The sequence below is a fragment of the Embiotoca jacksoni genome, unplaced genomic scaffold (assembly GCF_022577435.1).
Source record: "Embiotoca jacksoni isolate LCO1_2020_lvr unplaced genomic scaffold, fEmbJac1.0.p SCAF_43, whole genome shotgun sequence".
In the NCBI taxonomy this organism is placed as follows: Eukaryota; Metazoa; Chordata; class Actinopteri; family Embiotocidae; genus Embiotoca; species Embiotoca jacksoni.
This window is the reverse complement of record NW_027185396.1, coordinates 1986106-2002808: the sequence shown is the minus strand read 5'-3', so window position 1 is coordinate 2002808 and position 16703 is coordinate 1986106. Positions and strand designations below refer to the sequence as shown.

General features: G+C 41.6%; 1 protein-coding gene across 4 annotated transcripts in view; it reads right to left on the bottom strand.

Annotated features, from left to right (window-relative positions):
- The window catches only part of snphb (syntaphilin b), a 31804-nt gene extending 25389 nt beyond the window's left edge, over nucleotides 1–6415 (bottom strand). For 3 of the 4 annotated variants that reach the window (XM_069169278.1, XM_069169280.1, XM_069169282.1), the window contains exon 1: nucleotides 6214–6415. The gene's annotated coding sequence lies outside the window, so the exon portion shown is untranslated. Of the gene's footprint in view, nucleotides 1–5703; nucleotides 5936–6213 lie in introns of all 4 variants that reach the window. The other variant, XM_069169279.1, reaches the window with a different exon arrangement.
- Nucleotides 6416–16703: the final 10288 nt, after the last annotated feature.

The window sequence follows — 16703 nt, the reverse complement described above, 5'->3', positions numbered from 1 at the left end:
TAATCCTTAAAGAGGAGTTTTTCCCTCCTAGCTTATGTGGGAATTGTTGAATTGTTGGTTTCTCTGTATAATATTGTAAAGTTCTGCTGTAAGGACTTTAATGTGTTAAGTGCCATGAAATAACCTGTGTTGTGATTTGGTGCTATATAAATAAAATTGAATTGAATAAAAGATGTAATCTTCTGTGTTTTTCTGTGACTCGTTCTGATTCTGTGGGTGGTTTAGAAAACTTGAAAACACTGAAGCACAAATTAAGCATCTATGTAATCTTCCTCTCTTGTGGGAAGAAATATAATCAAGATAAAAGGTTAACCAGGAAGTGCATTTGCCAAACCGACCCTGTAAAGCCAAAACAGACTGTGTGAAAACCCTTCTGACAAAGTATAAATTTCATCTTTTGTCCGAGTCAGTTTTTGATCACTTCATCTTCTTCACCTCCTTGTTGCCGGCCAAGCCATAATGAGCTCATTTCTGCCTCCAGACGCTGGAAAAAAAACCATCATTGTATTGAGAAGCCGGATACAGCGCCACCACGTAGCCCCATGGCCACTTGTGGTATTGCAACTCGAAAATCCCCATGCAGCCCAAGATGCATTCTTTGGATAGATGGAAGAAGGAGGTTTCATACTTGTAAAACCTCCACAGAGCCAAGAAAAGTGAATTTTACTTTAGTGACATCATCACAAAGTAAAGCAGGAACATGCGTGTGACGCCAGCAGCGGAAACATTAATACACAAGCGCACTTGGGTCACACAACACAAGCAAACCTGGACGATAGACAACTTTTTCTGCTCACGCACCAGACGAGCTGTTGGCTGATTCCTGATGTCCACCCACTTACCAACTTCAGTCGTATGTACAGTAGACTAGTGTGATGTGTTCACCGACTGATAATCTGCTGATACACAGGCCTTAATACTACGATACTAAAAGTAATTTTGATTACCAACACTTCTACATGTTTCTGTATCAAGATGGGCTTTGAGATTATTTTTGGCACACATGATTCATGTGACATTTTAATAAGGAAATTGTTTTGCACATTCATAATAAGTTCTGTTTGTTGTTCAGCATTTGGAGAAAATACAATGTCATGTCTGTATTGCAATGAATTGTCGGTCAGTAAATCAGCAAAGTCAGGTGAAGTCAGCACCTGAAGCAGACTCTCAAAAACTTGGAAGAAAGTCCACTTGAGGCGTGTCGTGTTCTGGATGAATCAGCACTTTCAGAGTTCCTGAGAAACCGCCAGCAAATTCACAAGTCTGCAAGAGACATGCGGATTCATTCAAGTGAGCGGGCGTCACCGTTGAGTCAAGTATCCAGTTCTCTTTAACACAACCAAGGTGCAGACTCACAAACACACATGGACAAACAACACAAGGGAGAAATTTATGGTTATACATGTTGTGCTTTTACAAAAGAAAAGTCAATAATCCAGACTAACTGGTTGATCTGGCAAATGTACGTCTGGCTAACAAGTGCAGTGTCGACCCTTCACAGTGGATAATCTGCATTTTCCACCGAGCACAGCTTCATCACGTCACGTTTGCTCCGTCCTCTGCACGGCTTCATATCCCACCGGGAGCGTTTCAGAAGCGGATGGTTTTGTCTGCCTGCTTCTTGATTTGCTCATCTTTCCTGGGTGTTTGTGCTTGTAGCAGGGAAACGTTGTTTCTTTTTTTTGTCCGTTTTATGCTGACTGTTGTCATTTCCTACTTTGTGCTGCAGCCTACAGACTATGTTAATTCATTAAAGTCATCAAAAATCAATCCTCCTATTTATTTCGTAGCTATTTCACATAGAGTCCCCGTAGCAGGAGGAGACATATTTCTTGTCCTGACTGAACGATCGGAGGGTAGAAGGAGATGCAGTGATGTGTTTTACGATCAGGAGTCTGCACATGGGTGTTTTATTTTGAAAATTGACCAGATTCTCTTTGTTTTCATCTGCCTGACTTCCTGCTCAGCCGCTCAGTCTGGTCTGTTCAGTTTGTTGAAATCTTCGTGCAGCTTCCATAAAAAAAAGAAATAAAAAAAAGACCTGATGCCTATCTTTGTCGCCATAGGGCGCCGACCTTCTTCTGGGATGCTGCTGACTCACGCCACGGTGCAACCGGTGGGATATGAAGCTTTGGAGACAGATCCAAACAGCGCAGGTATCTCGCCCGCCTGGCAGAAGCAGTCTCTGATGAAAACAGAGCTGCTGATTGGTCATATCTGACCTCTATTTACCCACTCACTCACAACTTTTGGGGAATTTTCACTACAGACACTCATTTCACTGGAAACTTTCCTCAAAGATCCACTCAGCCATTATCTGTACCCGCTTTATACGGATCAGTCTATCATGGTGCAGCCACGACAGCTCAGCAGTCCATCACAGAGAATCACCAAGTAACCCAGCACGCATGTCTGGAAGCTGCAGCACCCGTAGAAAAGCCACGTGGGCTCAGCGAGAACACGCAAAATGTTCTTCAAAGATACACAGCAGCAAACAATAAAACAGAACGAGGGCGACAAAGCTAACACTGCAGTGGTAGTTCGCAGAGATAACGTGGGGTTTTTGTGTGGATGGAAAAATCCTTCTTTCCATCCACACAATGGTACCAAAACTGTTCAGTTTTTGAGGTCTACGTCATGCATGTGTGCATGTTGCAGCTGCACATTTGTCAAGCTGGCGAAAACACTGGTTCTCAGTAAACATAAAAAAGAACTCACTGAAGCATATGAAGATACTCCCTCACTGCTGAGAGCAGTTCAGGTGAAATGCATGTTGGTACATGAAGTCTGTCTGAGCTGTGCAAGGTCAATTACTCTGCTAATTGTAAAAGCCACTCAGGTTGTTAGACTTCCAATAGATAACATAAACCACAAGAGCAGAATAAAGGTGTTCATGCATGTACTCTGAGAATGAAAATGCAGAGTCGAGCAAATACTCACACATTCATTGAATGATTCTCTGCAAACGCAGGCTACAAATAACATTCAGCCTGAACGGTGACTTTTAATTTGACAGTGTACACAGATGAGGCCGATCCTGCACAGTCACTCTGCTGCTGCAGTGCATGCAGACTAGCTTAGCGAATTCCAGCAGAGCACAGCAATAAAGCTTCAGCGCTGCTCTGACTGGATGATTAATCAACGTAACACAGAGGATGGGGAGAAATAGACAAAAAGGAGGGAGAGGAGAGTCTAAAACGACAAAGTTCTACTAAAACCTCAACAAATATCTTCAATAACTGACCAGGGTCGTGGTCTAAATGTTAATTTGAGAATAAACACAGCAGGGTTCATGGTGTCTGTCACAGTTTCCTTACATCATGCTTTCACTGAAAATGAACAAGATTTAGCCCTCATTTAGCTTTGGGTAAAAAGCACAGGGACTCTGCGCTTTAATCAGGTCAAATGCTCAAAATATCCAATACACCATGGGTTTGTCATTAGTGAGCCAAGCAGCGGCGACTGAAAACATGCCAGAGAGCCTGCAGCCAAAATGATAACGCTAATAGTCTGCGTGGACTATTTTTCTCAAAAGGCAGGACGAGCAAAGCGCATTGATAAAAACAGAAAATCAATACTCACCATCACATTAAAACTGTGTGGGAGGAGACTGACAACCGCACACATTAATCTCTATCACCGTCTCTACAACAGGCTTCATGAAGGATGAAGATGACTTTTATCATTTATTCTGTATTTAGAATAGAACGATACCCTCCTCCTGATATAGAAAACATTAGTTGCATGTTTACCAATAAGATGCAGACAAAAAAAAGATATTTGTAGTCATTGAACTAAATAATCTAGTCTATAACATTTAGCTTTGTTTTGGTCTCCACCTACTCTGCAGAAAAGTGGGTTTCTAAATGCTTTGCTATGTTCACCAGGTAGCTTTGACAGTTTGTTGTTTGGTGCTGGTTACATGTGGTGGGCTTATCTGAGCTTTTACACTGAAAAGAGTTCAAATGGATGAACATAACAATACTGAACCAAAACAGGAGAGTCAATGACTGTAAAACCAGGGTTCAGGCTGATGTCTTTGCCTGCAGCTATTTTCAAACTTTAAAAGCGTGCTAAACTACCTGTTCACCACGAAACAGCAGGCACACAGTTCATGGCTAGATGATGAAGATAGTGCAACAAAAAAATACAGATGTTCTGTTTCTAAAAGTCTGGTGCTCCCATACACACTTAACCTCATCCCCTCACGGAGATATATTACTATCTCCAATTAATGCAAAGTGCAAACAACTGGATTTAAAAAGGCTAGAAGCACTTAGATGGAAAAGCTCTTTCCTCCTCTGCAGTGAGAACAGCCGTGAAGTTAAATGGTGTGATTAGCATGGAAGCAAACAGTCCAGAAGAAATGGATGAATACATGCTCTGCAAGCAGGAGCAATAAAAAACAACATGATATTTTGCAGAAGCAATGAACTGAAATGTACTGTTGTACATGATCCTGTGAGACCGCCGCACCTTTCTTACTATTTTAACAATCCAAAATGTCTTTGGTGTTATCATATTAATCAGAGAAAATAATGGCAGGGCTACAGAATTTCCGTCCACGGGCGCATCTGAGCAAACACCATGCTGTGACAACGAGCGCTAGGTCACCATGGCGACGGTCTGTCCGCCACTTGTGTGGAACGTGAGCAGAAGGAGAGCTGCCATTGGCTGAGAGTGATGAGGAACAGGATGAAGGAAGGAGCCTGCTGCTGACAAGATGGCCATGCACACAAAGGACAAGTGTCCTGGACCAGAGGACAGTCTCCAACCTCCGTGTTTGTAGTCATGTTGTGTTTCTTCCCTCCTCACGCTTGTTATTCAGACACTGTACAGACTGTAACGGGGCTCATAAACAAGGAAAGGTGCATGTGCAAGGAAGGATTACTGAACCGGCGCTACGGTAACAGGCCCAGGTGACCAAAGTATCAGGAGGCCTTTGAGCCTGAGGGCTGTTACTTGTTGGAAAATCAATCCACTGATGACAAAGACACTTAGAAGATGTAAAAGCACTACAAAGATACACAGAACTACAACAAACAGACTCAAAATGAGACCAAATGACTAAGAAGAGACTACAAAAAAAAACATGAAAAGGTTGAAAAAATGAATCCAAAGAGACTCAGACTGGGCGACAAAAAGATGCCAAGAGACACTAAACAACTACAAAGCAACGCAAAAAGCCAAGAGGATACTCAAAACAACCACGAAGACTTACACAACAAAACAACAAAAAGACTCAAAATGACAACAAAAAGATGCAAAAGGAGTATTTTCTTACATATGATGCACTTTGATGAGGACATTTTGGGACAAAGTCGATTATAAATAATAAATATCGGTCTGTATTCTGTGTATTTTGCGCCAAGATTATTCAGAGGGATCTGCAGCAGAATCTTTATCTGAACTCAGTTCTTTACTGTGTCGGTTCACTACTGTGCTCTCTGTTGTTTCACTCAGAAATAGGCTTTTAGGGCTTTTATCTGCGACATATGGAAGAAAACTGTCTGTAAATTCAATGAACGCAGAGCTGGTCCTCTTGGAAACAGGATTACGCTGTGACATGATTAGTATAAAAGGCTGTGCCTCTTTCATCTGTCAGGTGGGACGTTACAGAAAAACAGAAATGCTGCAAGGTCAAACTGCAGCGCCAGGAAACCTGTCACGACTTTGTTGCCTGCAAAAATGGATGGCACTTACTTCGGGTCTGAGGTACAGGGATCTGCTCCTTCATGCAAAAGTCAGGGAAGCAGTCAGGGGCCGTTTCTGTTCACCAGGAAAAGTGCGATGAGGTGTCGAGGCTGCTGTGACGCTGACACCAGCTGCTGTGGCGCTGAGGCCTTGGGGATGTATCCAAACATGGGAGCATAGGATGACAACACGCGCAAACATCTGCCGGAGCGCACTGCACTGCGCAGCATCCTTCCATCAGCTGCACCAAAATAAACACACACACACACACACACACACACACACACACACACACACACACACACACACACAGCAGGAAAAACAGCCGTGTAGAGGACGCGCAGCTTCAAATAAACACGTTTCCTGCACGGCTTCTAAAGTCACGTTTTAATTTTAGTCCTTGATGCACACACTACTATCTCCACTCCACAGGCGCATCATCCGCAAAACGAGAGCTGTGCAGCGGCCAACGGTGGTCTGGAGGACCTCAACACACAGACACGACCCGGCCTCACTTACCTGTGCCCCCTTTCCCGCAGCGCTGCTAGTCCTTTCACGCCTCCATGGCATCGATTTTCATTGTTTCCCTGCGGTTCTTCACCCAGAGCTCCGCCTGATGGAGCGGTGGTCCTGGCGCACACACCCGGGGAGGAGTGACGGAGCGGAGAGGGAGGGGGGGGCAGGGGAGGCGCAGGAGGTGCACTGGATGGCTGCCGCGGGAGGAGAGGCACAAGGGTATTTGGACGGAAGCATCTGCGTCACTTTACGTCGGATTTTTCTTTTCTTTTTTTTTTTTTTTTTTAAAGGGAAACGCTACTCATTTTTGTTGGTCTGTGCAGGATTACTGTGGTTAGCAGCTACAGGACTCTTCCTATGTGATGACTTCAAATTTTTTTTTGAATACAATGTAAACTGCCAGCAGGACATACACTATGTCAATGTAAATATTTTGTGTGATCTATTACTTTAAACCCACTATTGCTCCTCCATCCTCCATCTTATAGAGGGTCTAGGTTTATGGTCTTAAGACCCTAATTACTTTAATCACATTGCTTCATTCTGTTGTGCTGAATTATTCAAACACATAAAACCTCCATCGCAGGTGTAGGCCACTCTAAGGCTGCAACAAGCAATCTTTTTATTTTTTTTTTTTTAAATTTTATCATCAGTTCATCTGGCTCTTATTTCCTTGATAATCACTTTATTTTTCAATGTATAAAATGTCAGAAACAAAACTGGTGGAATTTGTTTTCCCACTAATGAGACAGATCACCATGCAGGGTGGTGCCATCAGGAGCACATTCACACACTGATGGTTCACCATCAGGAGCAACTTAGGGTTCAGTGTCTTGCTCAAGAACACTTAGGCATGTGGACAGGAGGAGCTGGGGATTGAACCACCAACCTTCTGATTAGTGTTCAACCCGTCTGAGCCACAGCATAAACATGCGACATAACCAAAAACAATTGAGGTATCAATTTTACATAGATTCACACTACAAAACAGGAGCAATATTATGGAGGTCCTGTTGGAGATGGTGTTGGACTTCAATGGTACAATTTAAAATTTCTGACAAGTTTGGGATGAATTAAATTATGTTACTAAAGAGAGAGACGTTAAAGCAAAACAATCTCTTGTAAATGGCCAATTTGCCTGCCTGGAAATCCAGCATGGGTTGACATAGTCATGTTTATTATGGCGAACGTGCAGGGCTGTGTCATCCACTGACATTCTTTGGTTGGTAGAGGGAGGGAGGGAAGGTGTGTGTGTGTGTGTGTGGGGGGGGGGGGGGATGGGGGGCGTCAGGGAGTCAGCAGACTGAACTCATGCCAGGCAGCGCCTTCACCACTTCATTATCATCATCACCAGAGACATGGCAGCATCTGTTGTGTCATATTATTATAATTCAGTGTAATTTACCTGAGCGTGTTTTGTTGACCTTGATGACCTTGTTGTCACATGTTGCTGTCTCTCAAGTCATGTATCATTTTTTGCTAATACAAAACTAACATCAACAAATAAAACAATGTCTACATTATGTTCTGTATAACTGTTGTAGCATTTGGATCTGAGACCAAATATGTCTATGAAACACTGATATATAAACAGTGTTCTTCACTGCCATCTCGTGGTATGACTACAAACATAACATTTGGTGTTGCATTAACGGTCAAAACAGTTTGACCATAAATGTCATGATCTATGGAGTTTTGATGTAAATTATTAGTATTAGAGACACAAACACAGCAGATAGTACCACTTTAACCAGCTGCACCGCTCACCTGTGTTTATGGACCTGATCCAGATATTAAAGAGGCCAGAATCAACCTTCAGCCTCCCTGCACACATATAGAGCTGCATTCAACTCAGTGTTACAGACTGTTAGACTTACTGTTGAAAGACAAACAGGTGAACCCTATAAAATGATCTGTATTTGTATAAAAAAGGGCGAATGACACCAACAAAAGGAGTCCGGAAAGGAGATGTGGGTTTGAGATAATTTGTCTTGAATGAATTGAACAGTGAATAGACCTCAGAAGATTTAAATAATTGTTAATTTGCATAAAGTTATAAAGGGTTACAATGTAATCTCAGAAAGATTAGATATTAAAACATCCAAAGATTAGTTCCCCGGCTACTCTCTATGAATGTCACCCAGCTAATATGACTCCTAAGGTACAACCATGTGACAGCTAACAGCTTAAAAGAATCATCATGTGTTCACGAGTTCACACATAAATCGTCGTATAGGAAGCTGCAAAAGATCCCTACAAAAATAAAAAACTACACCAACAACACAAAGCTTGTCAAAGATTACTGTGATAATCCACAATGCTGCTGGGAAAATGAGGACTGATGAAACTAAGACTGAACCGTTACCTTCACTGCACATCGACATGAGAACATGCTCTCAAAGCTGAAGCACGGTGGAGGCAGCATCATGATTCCTTAGTTTATCAAGGTCTCTTCCAGGATGATGTGAGGGTGGCTGTGCAGCTGAAGCTCAGTAGAAGGGGTTGATGCGGCAGGACAATGACTCTAAACATTAAAGTAAGTGTTTGGAGTGGCCCAGTCCCAGAACAGACCTCCACCCAACAGAGACCACGAGAGTTGCTCACTGCAGACGTAGTTCTAAAGAAACAACGGTCCAGATTTCCTCCTGCGTGCAGCTCTGATCTGCAAAAACAACCTAAAGTTTGAGGTTTTTCCTGTTAAAGGAGGTCCAACCAGTTATAAATCCAAAAGTTCACTTTGTTTTTTCCACCAGCACTGTGAGTATTAAAGTGCAGTAAAGACATGAAACATTAAAACTGTTTTTGTTATAAGCTTAAATGTCTGTTTGTATTTGCGACTTCTATGAAGAACAGATCACATTTTTTGACTATCAAATGCAGAAAACAGGCCATTTTAAATGAAACGTGCATTTCAAACTAAACCTACTGAGATCACAGTATGTGGACTGAATACACAGAGGTACCTTGTAGTTGTGGTATCTCTATCTGGAGGTTGCAGTTATGCTGCAGCAGACCACATCCCAAAGGAGTCTTTGTTAATTGTTGTCCTTCAGTAAGTCCTAAGTTGTGAAACTAAACTTAATTATGGTGGAAATGAAGAATTATCTGTGTTAGCTGGTCTTTAAGGAAAATACTTTGTTTTGACTCCTAATTAGTGGTGTCACAGTGGTGCAGTGGTTAGCATTGTAGCCTCACAGTGAAAAGGTTCTGGGTTCAAATCCGGGCCTTTCTGTGGTGAGTTTGCATGTTCTCCGTGTGCCTGTGTGGGTTCTCTCGGTTCTCCTGCTTCCTCCCACCATCCAAAGACATGCATCTCTGGTTAATTGGTGGTTCTACAAATGTCCCTCAGGTGTGAATGAGAGCGTGAACGGTCTTTGTTTCCGTCTGTCTCTATGTGTCCCTTTGATGGACTGATGATCTGTCCAGGTGAACCCTGCCTTCACCCTAAGTGAGGTGGGATAGGCTCCGCCCCCCCGTGACCCTGTTCAGGATAAAGGGGGTTTAGATAATGGATGGATGGACTCCTAATTAAAGTGGATTTACATGAACATCCACATTCACATATCTCAGTTTACTTCTGATCTGACTCTTTTTGTCTCATTTACAGAATCCTGCACATGTTAGTAAATCTAACCACAAACATGCAGATTGAGACATCAATTATTAGAATAATACCCTCACAACAAGGGTGGATTTACGAGTGCAGTCAGTACGTCACTGTGGATATCAAGACTGCATGTTTTCTTTTTCCTCTCAATGCTGCCACCTAGCTGAAATATTAAGGAAGCATCACAGTCAGTGAGGAACACCGAAAGAATGACTACTGAATGAACAGATGTTCAAATATTTGTAGCCCATAAAATATAGTGGTTGCAGTGAGTAAGAAATGTTGAGTATGTATTTGTTTGAAAAACAATGGTTGAGTGCTCCCACGGTGCCCACTGAGTAATATGATAAATGGTCTGTACTTGTATAGCACTAATTTATCACCTTTTGGTCTCAAAGTACTTTCACATGTTTTCCCATTCACCCACTAATGAGACAGATCACCATGCAGGGTGCTGCCATCAGGAGCACACTCACACACTGATGGTTCACCATCAGGAGCAACTTCGGGTTCAGTGTCTTGCTCAAGGACACTTAGGCATGTGGACAGGAGGAGCTGGGGATTGAACCACCAACCTTCTGATTAGTGTGCAACCCACTCTACTGTCTGAGCCGCAACCTCCCACAATATGGAGATAACTGATGCAGTTCACATTATTTATCACATCAAGACCTTTTCCCTTCAGTTCCACGGACTGCAATGAGACACTTTCAGCAGCAGAGGTCACTGCATCACATCATATCCACCACTACAGCATCACCTGTACATGGTTTCATCAGCTCTGATTGAGATATAAAAATCTGACTCATAAATAATCTTGAAAGATCCATGAAACATATGGAGCTCATCAGTTGAAAGTATGACAGGTAGGAAAATATTGTTTGCATAACTCCAACCACAATCACAGTGGCAGCTGTCATTGTACATATTCTATCACTTATGCAAATGAATGCATTCGTTACGTAAATAAACAAGTACATAAACATGAAGACATCCAGAAACTCAAGGAGAGTTTCTCCCTGAAGTGTTGTTTTCATGCACTGTCTAGCAGAAACATCTGAACACTCAAGTTTGTAATTCAAAGCTTATTTTATTTTATAATTTCAGGTGGCATCTTCCCGTGTCACACTCAAAGTGGGGTCTGCGACACATCACCAAGTGGTCACAACTAAATTGACTGACTCATATAAATGGCATTTAAACACGTCTGACGAGGTAACACAGTCAAAAACTTTTTTCAACAGAAGCGGGAGTAGTACTTCTGTTGCTTGTGCCCCTTGATGTGATACTGAAGGCGTGCTGAGGTGAAAGGGGTCTGAAAAAGTGGCTTTAATAAGTCTCAGAGCCTTTACAAGATAAAAAAAAAACCATATTAAATGATCTACTTGAATAAATTATAAAGACCCACTCAAGCTTTTTGCATTTTAAGCAAAACAGTAATACAATTCTTGTGTAAGTGGATGGATTGACTGAGGTGGACACTGGGGGACAAAAGCAGCTGCTGTTAATGCTCCTCTTTAATCTCCTGCTGAGTTATATTGGTTTGATTATTTCTCCTCTATCATCAACACTGTTTGACTTCTGTCCAGGAAACACTGCGAGGAAAACTAATAGACTTCTATTTCAAACATTACAAATATGACTTCAACAACTCAACTGGAAATAAGGCAGTAAATTGAACTCATTACGAACTCTGAAGCCGAACTGCAATCAGTTTCAGCTCACAAGTCAGCAGTCACATTGAACAGAGGCGGGAGGAGGTTGTAATAACCAGCTCCCTCATTATGCCAAAGATTTCACTGACCGTCAGTGAGCAGTCCGAGAAGCCTATTGTGCCCAAAAAGTATGTAACCTTTTATGCAATAAATGGTCCAATATCACTGAATACTAAACAGTTTTTTGGGTGAATGTATTTGATGAATTTTCTATCTCATGCAGCAGAATATTGGACTGCAGAGTCAAAACGAAGCAGAGCATCTACCAAGTCATAAATATTTAATCAGGCAAGTGAAGGAATGATGGCAACAGAGTTACATCATAATTGTTTACACACAAGGCACCCGACAAAAATCATATATACATATACACGTATATACACGCAGTCGTGGGTTAATCTGTTGGTGCCCCTCCACAAAAAAAAGAAAAACCCAGAGTTTTCTGAGAAAGAACTTGAAACTGACAAAGGTATTCAGCCTCCACCATTGTTTCTTCTATAATTTACAAAAATCTGACTCTGCTTTTGATTTTTGATTCAACAGAATATTTGAAATAATAAAACAAATGAAAATGGCAATGACAATATTTATGGGAGAGACCCTTAAATGAATATTTTCACTGCAATTAAGTGACTTCTGTAGCTCTCAGGGAAACTTCTTCACCTGTCAGCAAGTAGTTTGGTCCACTCTTCCAGAGCAGACTGCTCCAGTTGTCTCAGGTTTGAAGGCGTCCTTCTCCAGACTGCATGTTTCAGCTCTTTCCATCGATGTTTGATAGGATTCAGATCAGGACTCTTCAACAGTCCAATGTTTTGTTCGGAGCCATTCTGTGGTGAATTTTGCTGTGTGCTTTTTGTCTTTTTCCTTTTGGAGGACCATGACCTGAGACTGTCACAGAGCTTTCTAACACTGGGCAGCATGTTTCGCTGCAGAATGCCTTGATAGTCTTAAATCTTGCCCTAAAACAGAACTGAGCCTCCTCCATGTTTCACAGCAGGTATGCTGTTCTTTTCTTGGAAAAAAATTAATCTTATGTGTCAGTTTTGTGTCATCTGTCCAAATGAATTGTCCCAGATCATTGTGGCTTGCCAATATGCATTTTAACAAATTCCAGTCATTTTCTCTTTTAACGTCTTCCATGAAACACACTGAGGTCTAAAACTGATGCATGCTGCAATCAGACACTGATATACTTTGACCTTGAAATTCAGCTTATTATCTACTTGGAAGGTTTTCTTTTTGTTCTTGCAGCTGCATTGAGGCAGTTTGACTACAGTCCCCTGGATCTTTTGCTTGTTCATAATATTTGCAACTGAAGTCAGAGGAACATGGAGCTGCTTGGAGATTCCCTTTTAGCCTTTACCTTTAACATACTTGTGTATAATTGTCTTTCTGATCTCTGCACACAGTGTGAAATATCACCATAACCCAAATATTTCGATATCATTTTTCCAGAGGACGCCAACATATCCGTAGAGGCCATTTTAGAATAATCTTTGTGGAAAAAGCAAAGTCCTGCACACAATACATTTGCTTTTAATTTAATTCCCTTTCAGGAGGAATAAAACATTGTTTCTATTAGCTGTTAAGGTTACAATAGAACCACACACACACACACACACACACACACACACACACACACACACACACACACACACACACATATATATATATATAAATAAATATGAGTCAAACAGGATACATTTATGTGCATGTGAGATTGCGTTAATAAAAGTGCAGTGTGTGTGTTCATGGTAACCAGAGCATCACCGTGACTCACTGATGTTCTGGACAGCGATGGAGCTTAATGACACAGAAGTGAGAAATATATCAGCCTCTGAGGAAACAACACGTGTTAATTGATATATTTGTTGGTCTCTTGTAAAAGGACAAAAGTAAAAGAATAGAATTGACTGAGAATCTACAACAGTTGCTGCTTGTTGAGGCGTTTTTTCTAATTTGAGAGAAGATATTGATCCAGATTGATCCGGTGAAGCTACAGAACAAGAAACAACTGCAGGAACAAGAATGTATTTGAATTGGAGAGAAAAGCTCATTAAGACTTTCACATTGTCCGAATGCTATTTAAAAGTGTTTTTCTTGACACTTAACACAGCTTATTAATTTATACAATCACATCCAACGAGGTACGTGTGTATCCCGAGAATTAAGTTTGATAAGATGGTCAGTGTTTCAGCTCTTTTTGACCTCTTTTTTAATCTTTTTAATGTTTATATGATGTTGCATCAGCTCATTAGTGAGTGAGTCTGACAACAATACCCTACTCTCCTTTTAGATACATCCCACCATGTGATGGAGGGATTCAATTTCACGGCTGGTGTGTGCCTGAGGAACAATTCGATGATCGTACCTCTGGGTATGGGATCTGGAGGGGCTGTCAAAGGAGTAATGGAAATCACAAATCCATTACAATAGAAAGACACAGGGTGTCCTGTGTGTCTATTAACTGCTTCCTTGGGTAGTCCCGAGCTGCCTTACGGGGCCTGCTTAAGGGAATTGATCTATGCTGGCAAGAAAGCTACAAGAATGTCTTGTTAACTCCTTAACACTGTTTTTTGTCTGTTTTGTTCGCTCTTTTTTAAATTTGTGCTGAAATGACAGTCATTCTGAGGAACCCAGTGAAATAGACACGCCTGTCCGCCACAGCAAAACGTGAGATGGCCACATTTTGGGCTGTCTAGGCATGAACGTTACACGTTGTGTACGCGTGAAAGTTACATGCATGTAAATGTCTGTGTAGGCGTGATAATTACACACTTTTAAAGTGTAAAACTTACACGCACGTATATCTAATTTGATGTGGGATCATGTGGCCGAGGTCTAGACAGCGGAAAGCGTGTCTATTTCACGCTTCGCTGTGGTACCATGTGGTTCTGAGAGACATTTATTCCCACAGACTGGGATGTACCTGATCCATCCATCCATCTATGTTTCTATCTATTCATTTTGACCATCCCCCACAAATGTTCTGTGGGGTTGAGATCAGGTGACTGTGGAGGAAAGTCAATGACAGTCGGCACTCCCCTTCTCTTCTTTGATCTTCCACTAGTTCTTTGAGGTGTGCTTGGGCTCTTATCCTGCCGCAGGATGAATCCGTCTCCACAAAGATGCAAACCAGAGGGCGGAGCATGTCCCTGAAGAAAGGAGTGCTGCCTCATGTTGGTGAGTATGATGTCAATTCGCTGCAGTTGTCCAACTACACTGTGGTATCATTGTGTCTCCTATTTATCTCCTTACATTCGGCTTTTCTGTTACTAACACAAATCTCTCACAGATTCATCAGTAAAAATAACTTTTTTTCCATCATCCAGTGTAAAATACTGATATTTTTTTTTTTTATCAGTGTTTCCTTCTTTTGCTGATTGAAGTGTTCTGTTCCTCATTTAGCAAACTGTCTGTGATGAAGAGAAGGAAGCTTGATGTAGTGATCTTCTGATTGGCTGCTCACCTCTGGTCTGCCTGATTGTACTTTGACCTCTTAGAAACTTTCAGTCTTGCCATGATTCGATGCTGAGAAAGCTCCTCTGTTTATGATAGCAATCTGTCTTCTGACACGTTTACTTACTTTATCTTATTGCTATTCTTTTGAATTGATTTGACTCAAGGATCTCTGTTCTTTTGTACAAAGGATGATCAATGTCTCTCATCTGCTTTAGTTAGACTGATGACCCAAAATTAGTGAAGACTTAGCCTCCATTTTATATGTGAGAACTTCTTGGGTTTTTAATGCTTCTGATTATTTCAAAGTTTACATGAAATAATGACAGATTTTTTATGTTCTCTCAGACTTTAGACATCACTGCCTGTTTACTAATTAGTGCTGATTATAGCTGGGTATGAGGGGAATGCTGACAGTCTTGCAGGTTTTTAGTAGCCTGACTTCTGCTGTGATTATAGTTTGGAATCAAAGCCTGCAGTCCAAATCACTTACTATTTGTTTTTACTATTAGCACGGACTGCAGCTACCCTTAAAAAGTATGCACTGTTGCATGCAGTATGTGTACAATTGGAACATACTACTTCATCATAAAAATGAGCCTTAATCTTTGACCCTGTCGGTCATATCTGTCGCATGACATTTAAAGTAAAAAGAAAAAGGATGTGATTTGGAACGAGTACACTTACTTTCGAAGCGTCCTTTTCTTCTTCTTCTCCTTTTCCTTTTGTGGGCGGAGAATCAGCGCCACCAACTGTCTCGGCGGTTCAGTCGATGTGACGTGTCTTCCGCTGCAGAGGATTGTGGGTCAGAACAGCCAGAGTAGCATGCTGGCCTGCAGACTGGATGTGTAGTAGGACATCGTGGTACTTTTGGCATACATATTTAACATACTATGTATTGGGACATACTAAATAATTTTCTGGCATACTAAATAGTCTGGTAGTCTGGATACTGGAACCCAGGGCATGTTCACATTCAACTTTGCTCAGCTCCTCTGAAGGGTGGACCAATCAGCAACCAGTGGGGGCGACTAAGTGCAATAACATCGAAGTATTTCCTAAAATGGTGGTGATGGTGGCGCTCTGGTGCACAACATACAGTATATGGTAACCAAGTGCGCGCGCGCACACACACACACACACACACACACACACACACACACACACACACACACACACACACACACACACACACACACACACACACACACTCTCTCCTACTCACTCAAGGGAGGAGAGGGAGAGCTGACACATAATATGTTGTACATAAATGAGCCCGGAGTAATAACAATAACAATAACAATCTCAAATTGATAGTAAACACAATTTGGACCCACAGCTGATCCTGGTGGAGGGGAGGGCTGGCTGATGAAGGTCAACCCATAAAGACCGACCTGCAGAGCAGATCTTACCCACCTCACTGTCAGTCTGAATGCTTTTTGTGGTGTTTAAATTCACCTGTATGCTGTAATTCCTTTAAAGCCTCATTTATTAAACTTGAGACCTTGATTTTCACCAAAGTGATTTGATTATATGGGTAGTATTTAAAGGTAAAGTTATTAAATTGAGTCTTATTTAAGATAGTATTGATTTTTAATTTATTTAGCTGTAATTGTTTGTAATTGGAACACAGCCAACATCATTTCCGGTGCAGGTTTAACAACAACATCCTTCCATTCAAACAAATTAACGATCCTACAGGCGGCAATTAT